The sequence below is a fragment of the Nerophis lumbriciformis genome, linkage group LG28 (genome assembly GCF_033978685.3).
Source record: "Nerophis lumbriciformis linkage group LG28, RoL_Nlum_v2.1, whole genome shotgun sequence".
NCBI classification, from domain to species: domain Eukaryota; kingdom Metazoa; phylum Chordata; class Actinopteri; order Syngnathiformes; family Syngnathidae; genus Nerophis; species Nerophis lumbriciformis.
In genome coordinates, this window is record NC_084575.2 from 22013067 (window position 1) to 22026740 (window position 13674).

Consider the following 13674-nt stretch of genomic DNA (forward strand, 5'->3'; position numbering starts at 1 on the left):
TTTAGTGATGTACCCCCTGTGAACATGTTTTTAATTCAAGTACCCCCTAATCAGAGCGAAGCATGTTTAGTTGAAAAAAAGAGATAAAGAAGTAAAATACAGCACTATGTCATCAGTTTCTGATTTATTAAATTGTATAACAGTGCAAAATATTGCTCATTTGTAGTGGTCTTTCTTGAACTATTTGGAAAAAAAAGATATAAAAATAACTAAAAACTTGTTGAAAAATAAACGAGTGATTCAATTATAAATAAAGATTTCTACACATAGAAGTAATCATCAACTTAAAGTGCCCTCTTTGGGGATTGTAATAGAGATCCATCTGGATTCATGAACTTAATTCTAAACATTTCTTCACAAAAAAAGAAATCTTTAACATCAATATTTATGGAACATGTCCACAAAAAATCTAGCTGTCAACACTGAATATTGCATTTCTTTTCGACATACATTTTAGTGAGGGTCAAACCATCATGGCATGGGGGAAACTCTGGGTTTATGGTAATGAATGGAATACCCTACTTGATTTGATGTTCAGTTTATGAACTTACATTCATATTTTGTTGAAGTATTATTCAATAAATATATTTATAAATTATTTTTGAATTGTTGCTATTTTTAGAATAATAATTAAAAAAAAAAAATCTCACATACCCCTTGGCATACCTTCAAGTACCCCCAGGGGTACGCGTACTCTTATTTGAGAACCCCTACCTTAAGGCACAAGTCTGGTTCAATAAAATATGTACACTGTAAAAACATAAATTAATACGCCGGAAGTGATACATTCAACAGCTAGCTGAGCAAAACATGTAGAAAAGAGCAAGTCATTTCTGCTTGTGTTTACGTGTGTGTGCGCGAGTGGGTGTGTGTGAGTAGGGCAGAAGCACATGTTGGTGGGAGGAAGAGGAAGAAATGAAAGAAAAAGAGTCCCGTCTGTGCATTTAGGCCTACTCCAGGGAGACATATGTAGATAGTACATTGCGCCCATACTGCTCGCCGAGTGTTGGCAAGACGAGCACGGCGAGGAAAGACGGTGCGTAGTGCAAATACAAATCATCATATCCGCCACATTGGACGCTATAGCGAGCTCCAAGTGTGACAAAGTGACGCGTAAAGCCATTCCAAGTCCATTCACACAACCTCCGAGACACTTGCCAACGTCCAGCTGGCACTCTTTACAACCTTTAGTAGAGTCAGCCCTCCTCCCCAAAAAAATACAAAAAAAAAACCCACCCCCTCCACCTACTGTCGCCATTTTATACATAGGCGACTTCATGTAAACTACACCCGATCAACATCCACAATTCCGAGCGCGAGACGTGCATTTTTGGTAAACAACTTTGGAGAACGACCGCTCCGCCTCGGAAAAGAGTCGATGTGTCCTTACCTCAACGCGGCCAAATGGACTCCGACATGAATATATATAAATGAATAATATCGGATGAGCTCCGGTCGGCCGAGCGTTGAGCAGAAGAGGCGAGCAGGAGGGGTGGGGGCTCTCCTCAAGTGAACCCGGTGAACTGGCGTGAACCCGTCAGTGACCACGGCAAGGTACATTACATGACATGAGCCGCTCGACAACTACTGTCCGCCATGCAGGACGAGGCAAGCTCCAAAAAAAAAAAACGCTCCAAAAAAAAAAAAAACCGATAGCGAGTGTATTTCCTAGGAGCACGTGATTGGGAGCGTCATCCAAAATCCAAAAGCCCTTTCATCTCAAATTTTGGAGAGGGGCGGGGAGGGATGTGTGCGCGTGTAACAAAAAAGGAGGAGGAGGGGGGGCATGTATAGACTGGAGGTGGGCGAGTCGATCCACGCATCGATATCACCGATATTTTATGTAAAGTTGTCAAATTGATCAAAAGTTTTAAGAACTTTTCATTTATAGTCAGGCACGTGCATAGACATTTTCTGGGGGGGCGGGGACCCATCACAAACGTCATAGAATTATGATCATTATAAAAATCCCAACAGGAATTTTTTTCAACTATTGACAAATGCACATTTTAAAAATAAATAAAAATGGGTGGAGTTCACACATTTTTTCCCCCACTGTTTTCTGACTACAATGAAGCATTTCCTGGCACTAAAATTCAAGTTCAAGTACCACTGATAGTCACACACACACACCAGGTGAGGTGAAATTACACTATGCATTTGACCCATCCCCTTGTTCCAGAGGGGAGCAGTGAGCAACAGCGGTGGCTGCGCTCATGAATCATTTTGGTGATTTAACCCCAAATTCCAACCCTCGATGCTGAGTGGGAGGTAATGGCATACTTGCCAACCTTGAGACCTCCGAAATCGGGAGATAAGGGGGCGGGTTGAGGTGTGTGTGTGTGGGGGGGGGGGGGGGGGGGGGGCATGTATAGACTGGAGGTGGGCGAGTCGATCCACGCATCGATATCACCGATATTTTATGTAAAGTTGTCGAATTGATCAAAAGTTTTAAGAACTTTTCATTTATAGTCAGGCACGTGCATAGACATTGTCTGGGGGACACAGGAAAAAGGGGCACCCATCACAAACGTCATAGAATTATGATCATTATAAAAATCCCAACAGGAATTTTTTTCAACTATTGACAAATGCAAATTTTAAAAATAAATAAAAATGGGTGCAGTTCACACATTTTTTCCCCACTGTTTTCTGACAACAATGAAACATTTCCTGGCACTGAAATTCAAGTTCAAGTACCACTGATAGTCACACACACACACTAGGTGAGGTGAAATTACACTATGCATTTGACCCATCCCCTTGTTCCAGAGGGGAGCAGTGAGCAGCAGCGGTGGCTGCGCTCATGAATCATTTTGGTGATTTAACCCCCAATTCCAACCCTCGATGCTGAGTGGGAGGTAATGGCATACTTGCCAACCTTGAGACCTCCGAATTCGGGAGATAAGGGGGCGGGTTGAAGTGTGTGTGTGGGGGGATGTATAGACTGGAGGTGGGCGAGTCGATCCACGCATCGATATCACCGATATTTTATGTAAAGTTGTCAAATTGATCAAAAGTTTTAAGAACTTTTCATTTATAGTCAGGCACGTGCATAGACATTTTCTGGGGGGAACAGGAAAAAGGGGCACCCATCACAAACGTCATAGAATTATGATCATTATAAAAATCCCAACAGGAATTTTTTTCAACTATTGACAAATGCAAATTTTAAAAATAAATAAAAATGGGTGCAGTTCACACATTTTTTTCCCACTGTTTTCTGACTACAATGAAGCATTTCCTGGCACTAAAATTCAAGTTCAAGTACCACTGATAGTCACACACACACACACTAGGTGAGGTGAAATTACACTATGCATTTGACCCATCCCCTTGTTCCAGAGGGGAGCAGTGAGCAGCAGCGGTGGCTGCGCTCATGAATCATTTTGGTGATTTAACCCCAAATTCCAACCCTCGATGCTGAGTGGGAGGTAATGGCATACTTGCCAACCTTGAGACCTCCGAATTCGGGAGATAAGGGGGCGGGTTGAGGTGTGTGTGTGGGGGGATGTATAGACTGGAGGTGGGCGAGTCGATCCACGCATCGATATCACCGATATTTTATGTAAAGTTGTCAAATTGATCAAAAGTTTTAAGAACTTTTCATTTATAGTCAGGCACGTGCTTAGACATTTTCTGGGGGGAACAGGAAAAAGGGGCACCCATCACAAACGTCATAGAATTATGATCATTATAAAAATCCCAACAGGAATTTTTTTCAACTATTGACAAATGCAAATTTTAAAAATAAATAAAAATGGGTGCAGTTCACACATTTTTTTCCCACTGTTTTCTGACTACAATGAAGCATTTCCTGGCACTAAAATTCAAGTTCAAGTACCACTGATAGTCACACACACACACACTAGGTGAGGTGAAATTACACTATGCATTTGACCCATCCCCTTGTTCCAGAGGGGAGCAGTGAGCAGCAGCGGTGGCCGCGCTCATGAATCATTTTGGTGATTTAACCCCAAATTCCAACCCTTGATGCTGAGTGGGAGGTAATGGCATACTTGCCAACCTTGAGACCTCCGAATTCGGGAGATAAGGGGGCGGGTTGAGGTGTGTATGTGGGGGGATGTATAGACTGGAGGTGGGCGAGTCCATCCACGCATCGATATCACCGATATTTTATGTAAAGTTGTCAAATTGATCAAAAGTTTTAAGAACTTTTCATTTATAGTCAGGCACGTGCATAGACATTTTCTGGGGGAGGACAGGAAAAAGGGGCACCCATCACAAACGTCATAGAATTATGATCATTATAAAAATCCCAACAGGAATTTTTTTCAACTATTGACGAATGCACATTTTAAAAATAAATAAAAATGGGTGCAGTTCACACATTTTTTCCCCCACTGTTTTCTGACTACAATGAAGCATTTCCTGGCACTAAAATTCAAGTTCAAGTACCACTGATAGTCACACACACACACTAGGTGAGGTGAAATTACACTATGCATTTGACCCATCCCCTTGTTCCAGAGGGGAGCAGTGAGCAGTAGCGGTGGCTGCGCTCATGAATCATTTTGGTGATTTAACCCCAAATTCCAACCCTCGATGCTGAGTGGGAGGTAATGGCATACTTGCCAACCTTGAGACCTCCGAATTCGGGAGATAAGGGGGCGGGTTGAAGTGTGTGTGTGTGTGTGGGGTGGGGGGGGGGCATGTATAGACTGGAGGTGGGCGAGTCGATCCACGCATCGATATCACCGATATTTTATGTAAAGTTGTCAAATTGATCAAAAGTTTTAAGAACTTTTCATTTATAGTCAGGCACGTGCATAGACATTGTCTGGGGGACACAGGAAAAAGGGGCACCCATCACAAACGTCATAGAATTATGATCATTATAAAAATCCCAACAGGAATTTTTTTCAACTATTGACAAATGCAAATTTTAAAAATTCACACATTTTTTCCCACTGTTTTCTGACAACAATGAAACATTTCCTGGCACTGAAATTCAAGTTCAAGTACCACTGATAGTCACACACACACACTAGGTGAGGTGAAATTACACTATGCATTTGACCCATCCCCTTGTTCCAGAGGGGAGCAGTGAGCAGCAGCGGTGGCTGCGCTCATGAATCATTTTGGTGATTTAACCCCCAATTCCAACCCTCGATGCTGAGTGGGAGGTAATGGCATACTTGCCAACCTTGAGACCTCCGAATTCGGGAGATAAGGGAGCGGGTTGAGGTGTGTGTGGGGGGGGATGTATAGACTGGAGGTGGGCGAGTCGATCCACGCATCGATATCACCGATATTTTATGTAAAGTTGTCAAATTGATCAAAAGTTTTAAGAACGTTTCATTTATAGTCAGGCACGTGCATAGACATTTTCTGGGGGGAACAGGAAAAAGGGGCACCCATCACAAACGTCATAGAATTATGATCATTATAAAAATCCCAACAGGAATTTTTTTCAACTATTGACAAATGCAAATTTTAAAAATAAATAAAAATGGGTGCAGTTCACACATTTTTTTCCCACTGTTTTCTGACTACAATGAAGCATTTCCTGGCACTAAAATTCAAGTTCAAGTACCACTGATAGTCACACACACACACTAGGTGAGGTGAAATTACACTATGCATTTGACCCATCCCCTTGTTCCAGAGGGGAGCAGTGAGCAGCAGCGGTGGCTGCGCTCATGAATCATTTTGGTGATTTAACCCCAAATTCCAACCCTCGATGCTGAGTGGGAGGTAATGGCATACTTGTCAACCTTGAGACCTCCGAATTCGGGAGATAAGGGGGCGGGTTGAGGTGTGTGTGTGGGGGGATGTATAGACTGGAGGTGGGCGAGTCGATCCACGCATCGATATCACCGATATTTTATGTAAAGTTGTCAAATTGATCAAAAGTTTTAAGAACTTTTCATTTATAGTCAGGCACGTGCATAGACATTGTCTGGGGGACACAGGAAAAAGGGGCACCCATCACAAACGTCATAGAATTATGATCATTATAAAAATCCCAACAGGAATTTTTTTCAACTATTGACAAATGCAAATTTAAAAAATAAAATAAAAATGGGTGCAGTTCACAAATTTTTTCCACTGTTTTCTGACTACCAAAAATTGATTTACTTGGACCCCGACTAAAACAAGTTGAAAAACTTAATCGGGTGTTACTATTTAGTGGTCAATTGTACGGAATATGTACTATACCAGGCCTGGGCAATTATTTTGACTCGGGGGCCACATTTAGAGAAAACAAATGTGTCTGGGGGCCAGTATATCTATTTTTAGGAACACTAATACAAAACCTCACAATAATGTCTGATTGAATGCTAAAAACGTTATGACAGACCGCCTCAAAAAACGGGAAACCCCCCCCCCCCCAAAAAAAACGGAATGGAATTTAATTTTTTTCTATGAAAGATAAAACACTAAATATGAATGTCACACCCCCTTTCGATCGACATATTTTACAATCAAGTGAAACGCAACAAAAATGCAACAAACAGTTAAATATGAACGCGAAGGGTACAAAATAAACCCACCTACAATTTGATACATCTCTAAGCTTTAGAACTTTGTTGTGAAAATCTCCTTCAGCTTCTGTGGAAACACTTCCCGCCCACACTGCTTGGTGCCTCGTCTGAGCTGCTGTGACGTAAATTACCATAGTAATAATTAGATGACCATAGTAACTAATTAGACTACCATAGTAACTAGTATATCACCCAAAAGCGCAGATTCCAACCATTGAAATGCTTTGTATAGTTCAAGACATGTCACTGCACATCATAATGGCAGCTACAGCTTCCATCTTAAAGATCTAAAATAATGATTTGGGATGTCCGGCGGGCCAGATTGAAAAGCTCAACGGGCCGCATGTGGCCCCCGGGCCTTAATTTGCCCAGGTCTGTACTATACTGTGCAATCTACTAATAAACGTTTCAATCAATCACAAAAACAATGAAGCATTTCATGGCACTAAATACCACTGATAGTCATACACACACTAGGTGAGGTGAAATTACTCTATGCATTTGACCCATCCCCTTGTTCCAACCCCCGGGAGGTGAGGGGAGCAGTGAGCAGCAGCGGTGGCTGCGCTCGGGAATCATTTTGGTGATTTAACCCCTAATTCCAACCCTCGATGCTGAGTGGGAGGTAATGGCATACTTGCCAACCTTGAGACCTCCGAATTTGGGAGATAGGGGGGCGGGTTGAGGTGTGTGTGTGTGTGTGGGGGGTGGGGGAGCATGTATAGACTGGAGGTGGGCGAGTCGATCCGCGCATCGATATCACCGATATTTTATGTAAAGTTGTCAAATTGATCAAAAGTTTTAAGAACTTTTCATTTATAGTCAGGCACGTGCATAGACATTTTCTGGGGTGGAAGGTGCTCCAGACAGGAAAAAGGGGCACCCATCACAAACGTCATAGAATTATGATCATTATAAAAATCCCAACAGGAATTGTTTTTCAACTATTGACAAATGACAAATTAGAAAATAAAATAAAAATGGGTGCAGTTCACATACTTGCCAACCTTGAGACCTCCGAATTCGGGAGATGGGGGTGGGTGGGGGGGGGGGCGTGGTTGCGGTGGCGGTGGCGGGGATAGGTGGGTGCGGGGTTGAGGTACAGGCAGCATATCCCTTCCCCTTCGAGCCGTGTCCTGGATGAAATGAAATTATTTTTTTATTTTTTTCAATAATTTTAGAACTTGCAAGCGTATTTCTTCTTCTAACTCGTCGTCGCCATGTCTCTTCTTCGTTCTTCTGCTTTGTCTCCTTCTTGTTGTGCGTGCAGTTGTGCACTGAGCTCCAAAAGCCGTAGATGTTGTTGTAGCGTCTCGGAAGAGTTAGTGCTGCAAGGGATTCTGGGTATTTGTTCTGTTGTGTTTATGTTGTGTTACGGTGTGGATGTTCTCCCGAAATGTGTTTGTCATTCTTGTTTGGTGTGGGTTAACAGTGTGGCGCATATTAGTAACAGTGTTTAAGTTGTTTATACGGCCACCGTCAGTGTGACATGTATGGCGGTTGACCAAGTATGCTTGCATTCACTTGTGTGTGTGTATGTGTGTGTTTGAAATTAACGTTATCATTAAACCAGTCAAAAAATTATACAACATGTCAGCATTTCTTAACATCTTCGAGTCAAGTCCATTGTTAAACCCGTCCAACGCTACATTATTATGTGACTGGGCCGGCACGCTGTTTATATGGAGGAAAAGCGGACTCCTGGACAGCATGCGGCTGCTAAGGGGTGAAGGTTTCAGGTGAGAGAGGACGCTAAAGGCAGTGCCTTTAAGGCACGCCCCCAATATTGTTGTCCAGGTGGAAATCGGGAGAAATTCGGGAGAATGGTTGCCCCGGGAGATTTTCGGGACGGGCACTGAAATTCGGGAGTCTCCCGGGAAAATCGGGAGGGTTGGCAAGTACGGCAGTTCACAAATTGTTTCCGCTGTTTTCTGACTACCACCAATTGATTTACTTGGACCCCGACTTAAACAAGTTGAAAAACTTAATCGGGTGTTACCATTCAGTGGTCGATTGTACGGAATATGTACTGTACTGTGCAATCTACTAATAAAAGTTTCAATCAATCAAAAAAACAATGAAGCATTTCATGGCACTAAATACCACTGATAGTCACACACACACACCAGGTGAGGTGAAATTATTCTCTGCATTTGACCCATCCCCTTGTTCCACCCCCTGGGAGGTGAGGGGCGCAGTGAGCAGCAGCGGTGGCTGCGCTCGGGGAATCATTTTGGTGGTTTAACCCCCAATTCCAACCCTCGATGCTGAGTGGGAGGTAATGGCATACTTGCCAACCTTGAGACCTCCGAATACGGGAGATGGGGGGGCGGGGTTGAGGTCGGCGGGTTTGGGGGGACGGGGTTTGGTGGTAGCGGGGGGTGTATATTAATTAAAATCAAAGGTGGTGAAATGTGTCCTCTGCATTTGACCCATCCTCTTGATCACCCCCTGGGAGGTGAGGGGAGCAATGGGCAGCGGCAGTGCCGCGCCCGGGTATCATTTTTGGTGATTTAACCCCCAATTCCAACCCTTGATGCTGAGTGGCAAGCAGGGAGGTAATGGGTCCCATTTTTATAGTCTTTGGTATGACTCGGCCGGGGTTTGAACTCACAACCTACCGATCTGAGTAGGTTGTATTGTAGCGTCCCGGAAGAGTTAGTGCTGCAAGGGGTTCTGGGTATTTGTTCTGTTGTTTTTATGTTGTGTTACGGTGCGGATGTTATCCCGAAATGTGTTTGTCATTCTGGTTTGGTGTGGGTTCACAGTGTGGTGCATATTTGTAACAGTGTTAAAGTTGTTTATATGGCCACCCTCAGTGTGACCTGTATGGCTGTTGATCAAGTATGCCTTGCATTCACCTATCTGTGTGTAAAAGCCGTATATATCATGTGTCCGGCCCGGCACGCTGTTTGTAAGGAGGAAAAGCGGACGTGACGACAGGTTGTAGAGGACGCTAAAGGCAGTGCCTTTAAGGCACGCCCCCAATATTGTTGTCCTGGTGGAAATCGGGAGAAATTCGGGAGAAAGGTTGCCCCGGGAGATTTTCGGGAGAGGCTCTGAAATTCGGGAGACTCCCGGGAAAATCGGGAGGGTCGACAAGTATGGGTAACGGGTCCCATTTTTATAGTCTTTGGTGTGACTCGGCCGGGGTTTGAACTCACGACCTACCGATCTCAGAGCGGACACTCTAACCACAAAGCCACTGAGCAGGCTAATAATATAAGGGCTGCATCTATCGGTTCTTTAGGAAACGAAGTGATCTCTCGATGAGTTTGTCCGATTAATTGATTAATCAGATAAAAACTGATTAATCATGCTTGAATGTGTATTGTACAGAAAATAGTTCAAATAAACAACGTTTTTAGGCTTGCCATTATGTTAAATTTTTTTCCTAATGAATGCGCAAAATCAACATTGATATTGTACCTTTCACATGTGTGCATTAATTTAAAAAAATTGGCCAAAACACAGATCACGGCACCTACACACCAATCCCAGCAGGCACAATACATTAAAACAACGTTGAGAACTTGTTGTATTAGGTCCTGACGTTGAGCAACTCAAACATAACAATGAAACAACATGATTTTTTACAACGTTTAATCAATGTTGGGTTCTGACGTTAATTTGACCATTGAATTTTGGTCATTTCCCAACCAATATTCTACAACACAAATACAACATTGAAACAACATGCTTTTGACTACGTTTATTCAATGTCAGGTTGTCTCTATTTACAAATACAACTCTTTTGCAACGTTTTTTTTAAGTCAGAAATGTATGTATAAGCAACGTTGTATCAATATCTTGTGCCTGCTGGGAATGCTCTCACGTGTCCTCTATTGCAGCGGTCGTGCTGAGACCACTGGCTATTATGTCTACAAACCCTAAAACCAGTGAAGTTGGCACATTGTGTAAATGGTAAATAAAAACAGAATACAATGATTTGCAAATCCTTGTCAACCTATATTCAATTGAATAGACTGCAAATACAAGATACTTAATGTTTGAACTGGAAAACATTGTTATTTTTTGCAAATATTAGATCATTTGCAATTTGATGCTTGCAACATGTTTCAAAAAAGCTGGCACAAGAGGAAACAAAAGACTGAGAAAGTTGAGGAATGCTCATCAAACACTTATTTGGAAAATCCCACAGGTTACAGTTAAAGTTAAAGTACCAATGATTGTCACACAAACACTAGGTGTGGTGAAATGTGTCCTCTGCATTTGACCCATCCCCTTTGATCACCCCCTGGGAGGTGAGGGGAGCAGTGGGCAGCAGCGGTGCCGCGCCCGGGAATCATTTTTGGTGATTTAACCCCCAATTCCAACCCTTGATGCTGAGTGCCAAGCAGGGAGGTAATGGGTCCCATTTTTATAGTCTTTGGTATGACTCGGCCAGGGTTTGAACTCACAACCTACCGATCTCAGGGCGGACACTCTAACCACTAGGCCACTGAGTAGGTGAACAGGCTAATTGGGAACAGGTGGGTGCCATAATTGGGTATAAAAGCAGCTTCCATGAAATGCTCAGTCATTCACAAACAAGGATGGGCCGAGGGTCACCACTTTGTCAACAAATGCGTGAGCAAATTGTCGAACAGTTTAAGAACCACAATGGGTCAAAAGCAGAGGACAAATTCCACCACACCTAGTGTGTGTGTGTGTGACAATCATTGGTAATTGAACTTTAAATGCTGTATTTTCTTTTAATAAGAAACCCGGAAATCAATAGCTGGATGATGGAGAGATTGTGTCAAGAAAAAAAGAATCACTTAAAACTAAAAAATAAACTGAATATTCCCTATTCTTTACATCATTGTCCAAGATACATTAGTGTAATTTTCTTCTTTAAAGCCCATATGCCATTTTTCCAAGGTGACAGAAAAACACACAACCTGACTTACGTAATACTACCATGTTAGCAAAATACAATAACAATACATTTTAAAAAATCCATTATAAATGTTACTTTAACTAGCAAAACCATTTGGTCAAATATTTATTGTGATTCATCATTTCCAAGAGCCATAACAAATGCAAAAATTAAATACATCACACATTATGTGGTAAAGATACATCCATCCATTTTCTACCGCTTGTCCCTATCGGGGTCGCGGGGGTGGCTGGAGCCTATCCCAGCTGCATTCGGGCACAAAGCGTGGTACACCACGTGGTACACACAAGTCGCCACCTCATCACAGGGCCAACATAGATAGACAGACTTTTTCCCAGCAGGTGGTTTCTTCTGCCGAAGTGCGCGTTAAGCTTCGAGAAATTCTCGAACCAATTGGCTCAAGTGGTTCAGTGCCTCATGAGGCTTCATCTGACCATCACTAGCGACTGGTGACTCAAAAAAGTAAACTAACAAAAAGCCAAACAGGAACAACGACAGAAGCAAAACAACATACAAGTATAGAGGAAAATGCAATACCAAGTAGAGCATGACGTGTACATGTATAGAGAGTAATAAACCAACGCTATCTGACCAACATTGCTGGCTTAAGAAGCTACCTGATTAGCAATAACAACCTGGCACAAGTGTGTCCCCTGATGGCCAATCAGGAAACAGGTGAGAGTACCATAGCTTAGGCAGAGGTAAAGTGGCTGAAAGAGGAGACAAACAGGAAGTGAAATGAAAAATAACAGTAATAGACAGGAAGGAAATACCAAAACCAGGGAAAATAATAAGCACAAGTCCGACCTGTCATGAGCAGTCTTGACAAACAACGCAAGTCAATTCCGATTTTTTTCCCCATTTGTGACCTGAATCTGATTTTTCATGTTAGCTTCAAAAGTACAATTTAGATTTTTTCCAACCCCTCTTTTGTATATGGTAATAAATCCGATATGTACTCGATGTCTACATCTTCCGACCTATACGTCATCAAAAGGTGGCAAACACCGCAATTCTTCGCCAAAATAAGCGGGGAAACAAAGGAGCAGAAAACAGTCAATGGCGGAAAGAAGGCGTTTTTGAACCCTCGTCAATGTCCCGCCACTCTTGGCTCCGACTCGGAACAGATGTTGAAGCAAGTGCCCCACAAACTGCCATAGCCAACATTCTTGCCCTCTTCCTTCTCAATCTCCTACATGAAAAAAGAACATGTTTAAATGTTGATTCGAGTTGAACAAAATCCTTAAAAATGCTACAGTCTGCAAGGACTGAGATGGGGACACAATGTATCACATGTGGCGTTGGGTTTTGTGCACATGCGGGTTACCTTATGAACGCATTCCACAAATGGAAATCAAATTTTTTGTAACGTGGACTAGATAAAAAAAAAAATCTGAATTCCGTATTTTTATAGGCACCCACTGAATTCCGTCGGTACTACCAGGTATCGATTCACGTCAAATTAAAGCGTGCCATATTTTGATTTTTTTTTTTATTGCTCGTCACGCCACGTCCGTTCGCAGACTAAACACTGAAATAATCACTTAAGCAGTACACACAGCAGACTCAGCCGAACTGCGTCTTGGTAATATTGCAATTTTCAATACCAACAAAGCAAGAATGCCTGATTGAAAATGCTTCAACGTAAAGTAAGGCTCCACTTTTCCAAAATGTTCTAGCTTGATGCTATTTACCATTGGCTTTGCCTTATACATGCTACTGATTAGCATCAGCGATTTTACATGGCGATATCAACAACTCCAAATTTGGTCATGAAAACTACAACTAAGATGCATGTTACAATCAAACAGCTGGTGTGTAATAAGTGCAATACTTACAGTATAAACTAGTGCTGGGCGGTAAAACGATAACAGTATATATCGTTATAGACACATAACCGATATCAATAAAAAAATGCGATCGATAAAACGTTACATTTTTTTTCTTCTTCTTCGTTGGAAGAAACCAGAAGATGTGAAGCAAGGTTGGTTGCATGAACAAAGGCGCTTGTTCTCTGATAATCGAACAATGCAGGAGGTGATCACTGATCAGTGGGAGTGACACATGAACAGCCAATCAGGTAACAGCATCAACTATCAATTTTAGTTGCGCCATCTAGTTGTCTTGTGGTTGATTCTTTACATGGATTGAGAAGAGAAACTAAAAATGAGTGCTGCAGAGAGAGAATAAATTGTAGATAAAACCGGAAAAGTCACCTCGACAATATGGCACTTTTAAAAAAAATGTTTTAAACGTATCCTA

General features: G+C 42.3%; 1 protein-coding gene across 2 annotated transcripts in view; it reads right to left on the reverse strand.

Annotated features, from left to right (window-relative positions):
- Nucleotides 1-1705, reverse strand: part of zhx3a (zinc fingers and homeoboxes 3a) — a 39779-nt gene extending 38074 nt beyond the window's left edge. Inside the window, exon 1 of one of the 2 annotated variants that reach the window (XM_061923880.2) lies at nucleotides 1391-1703. The gene's annotated coding sequence lies outside the window, so the exon portion shown is untranslated. Of the gene's footprint in view, nucleotides 1-1390 lie in introns of both variants that reach the window. The other variant, XM_061923881.2, reaches the window with a different exon arrangement.
- Nucleotides 1706-13674: the final 11969 nt, after the last annotated feature.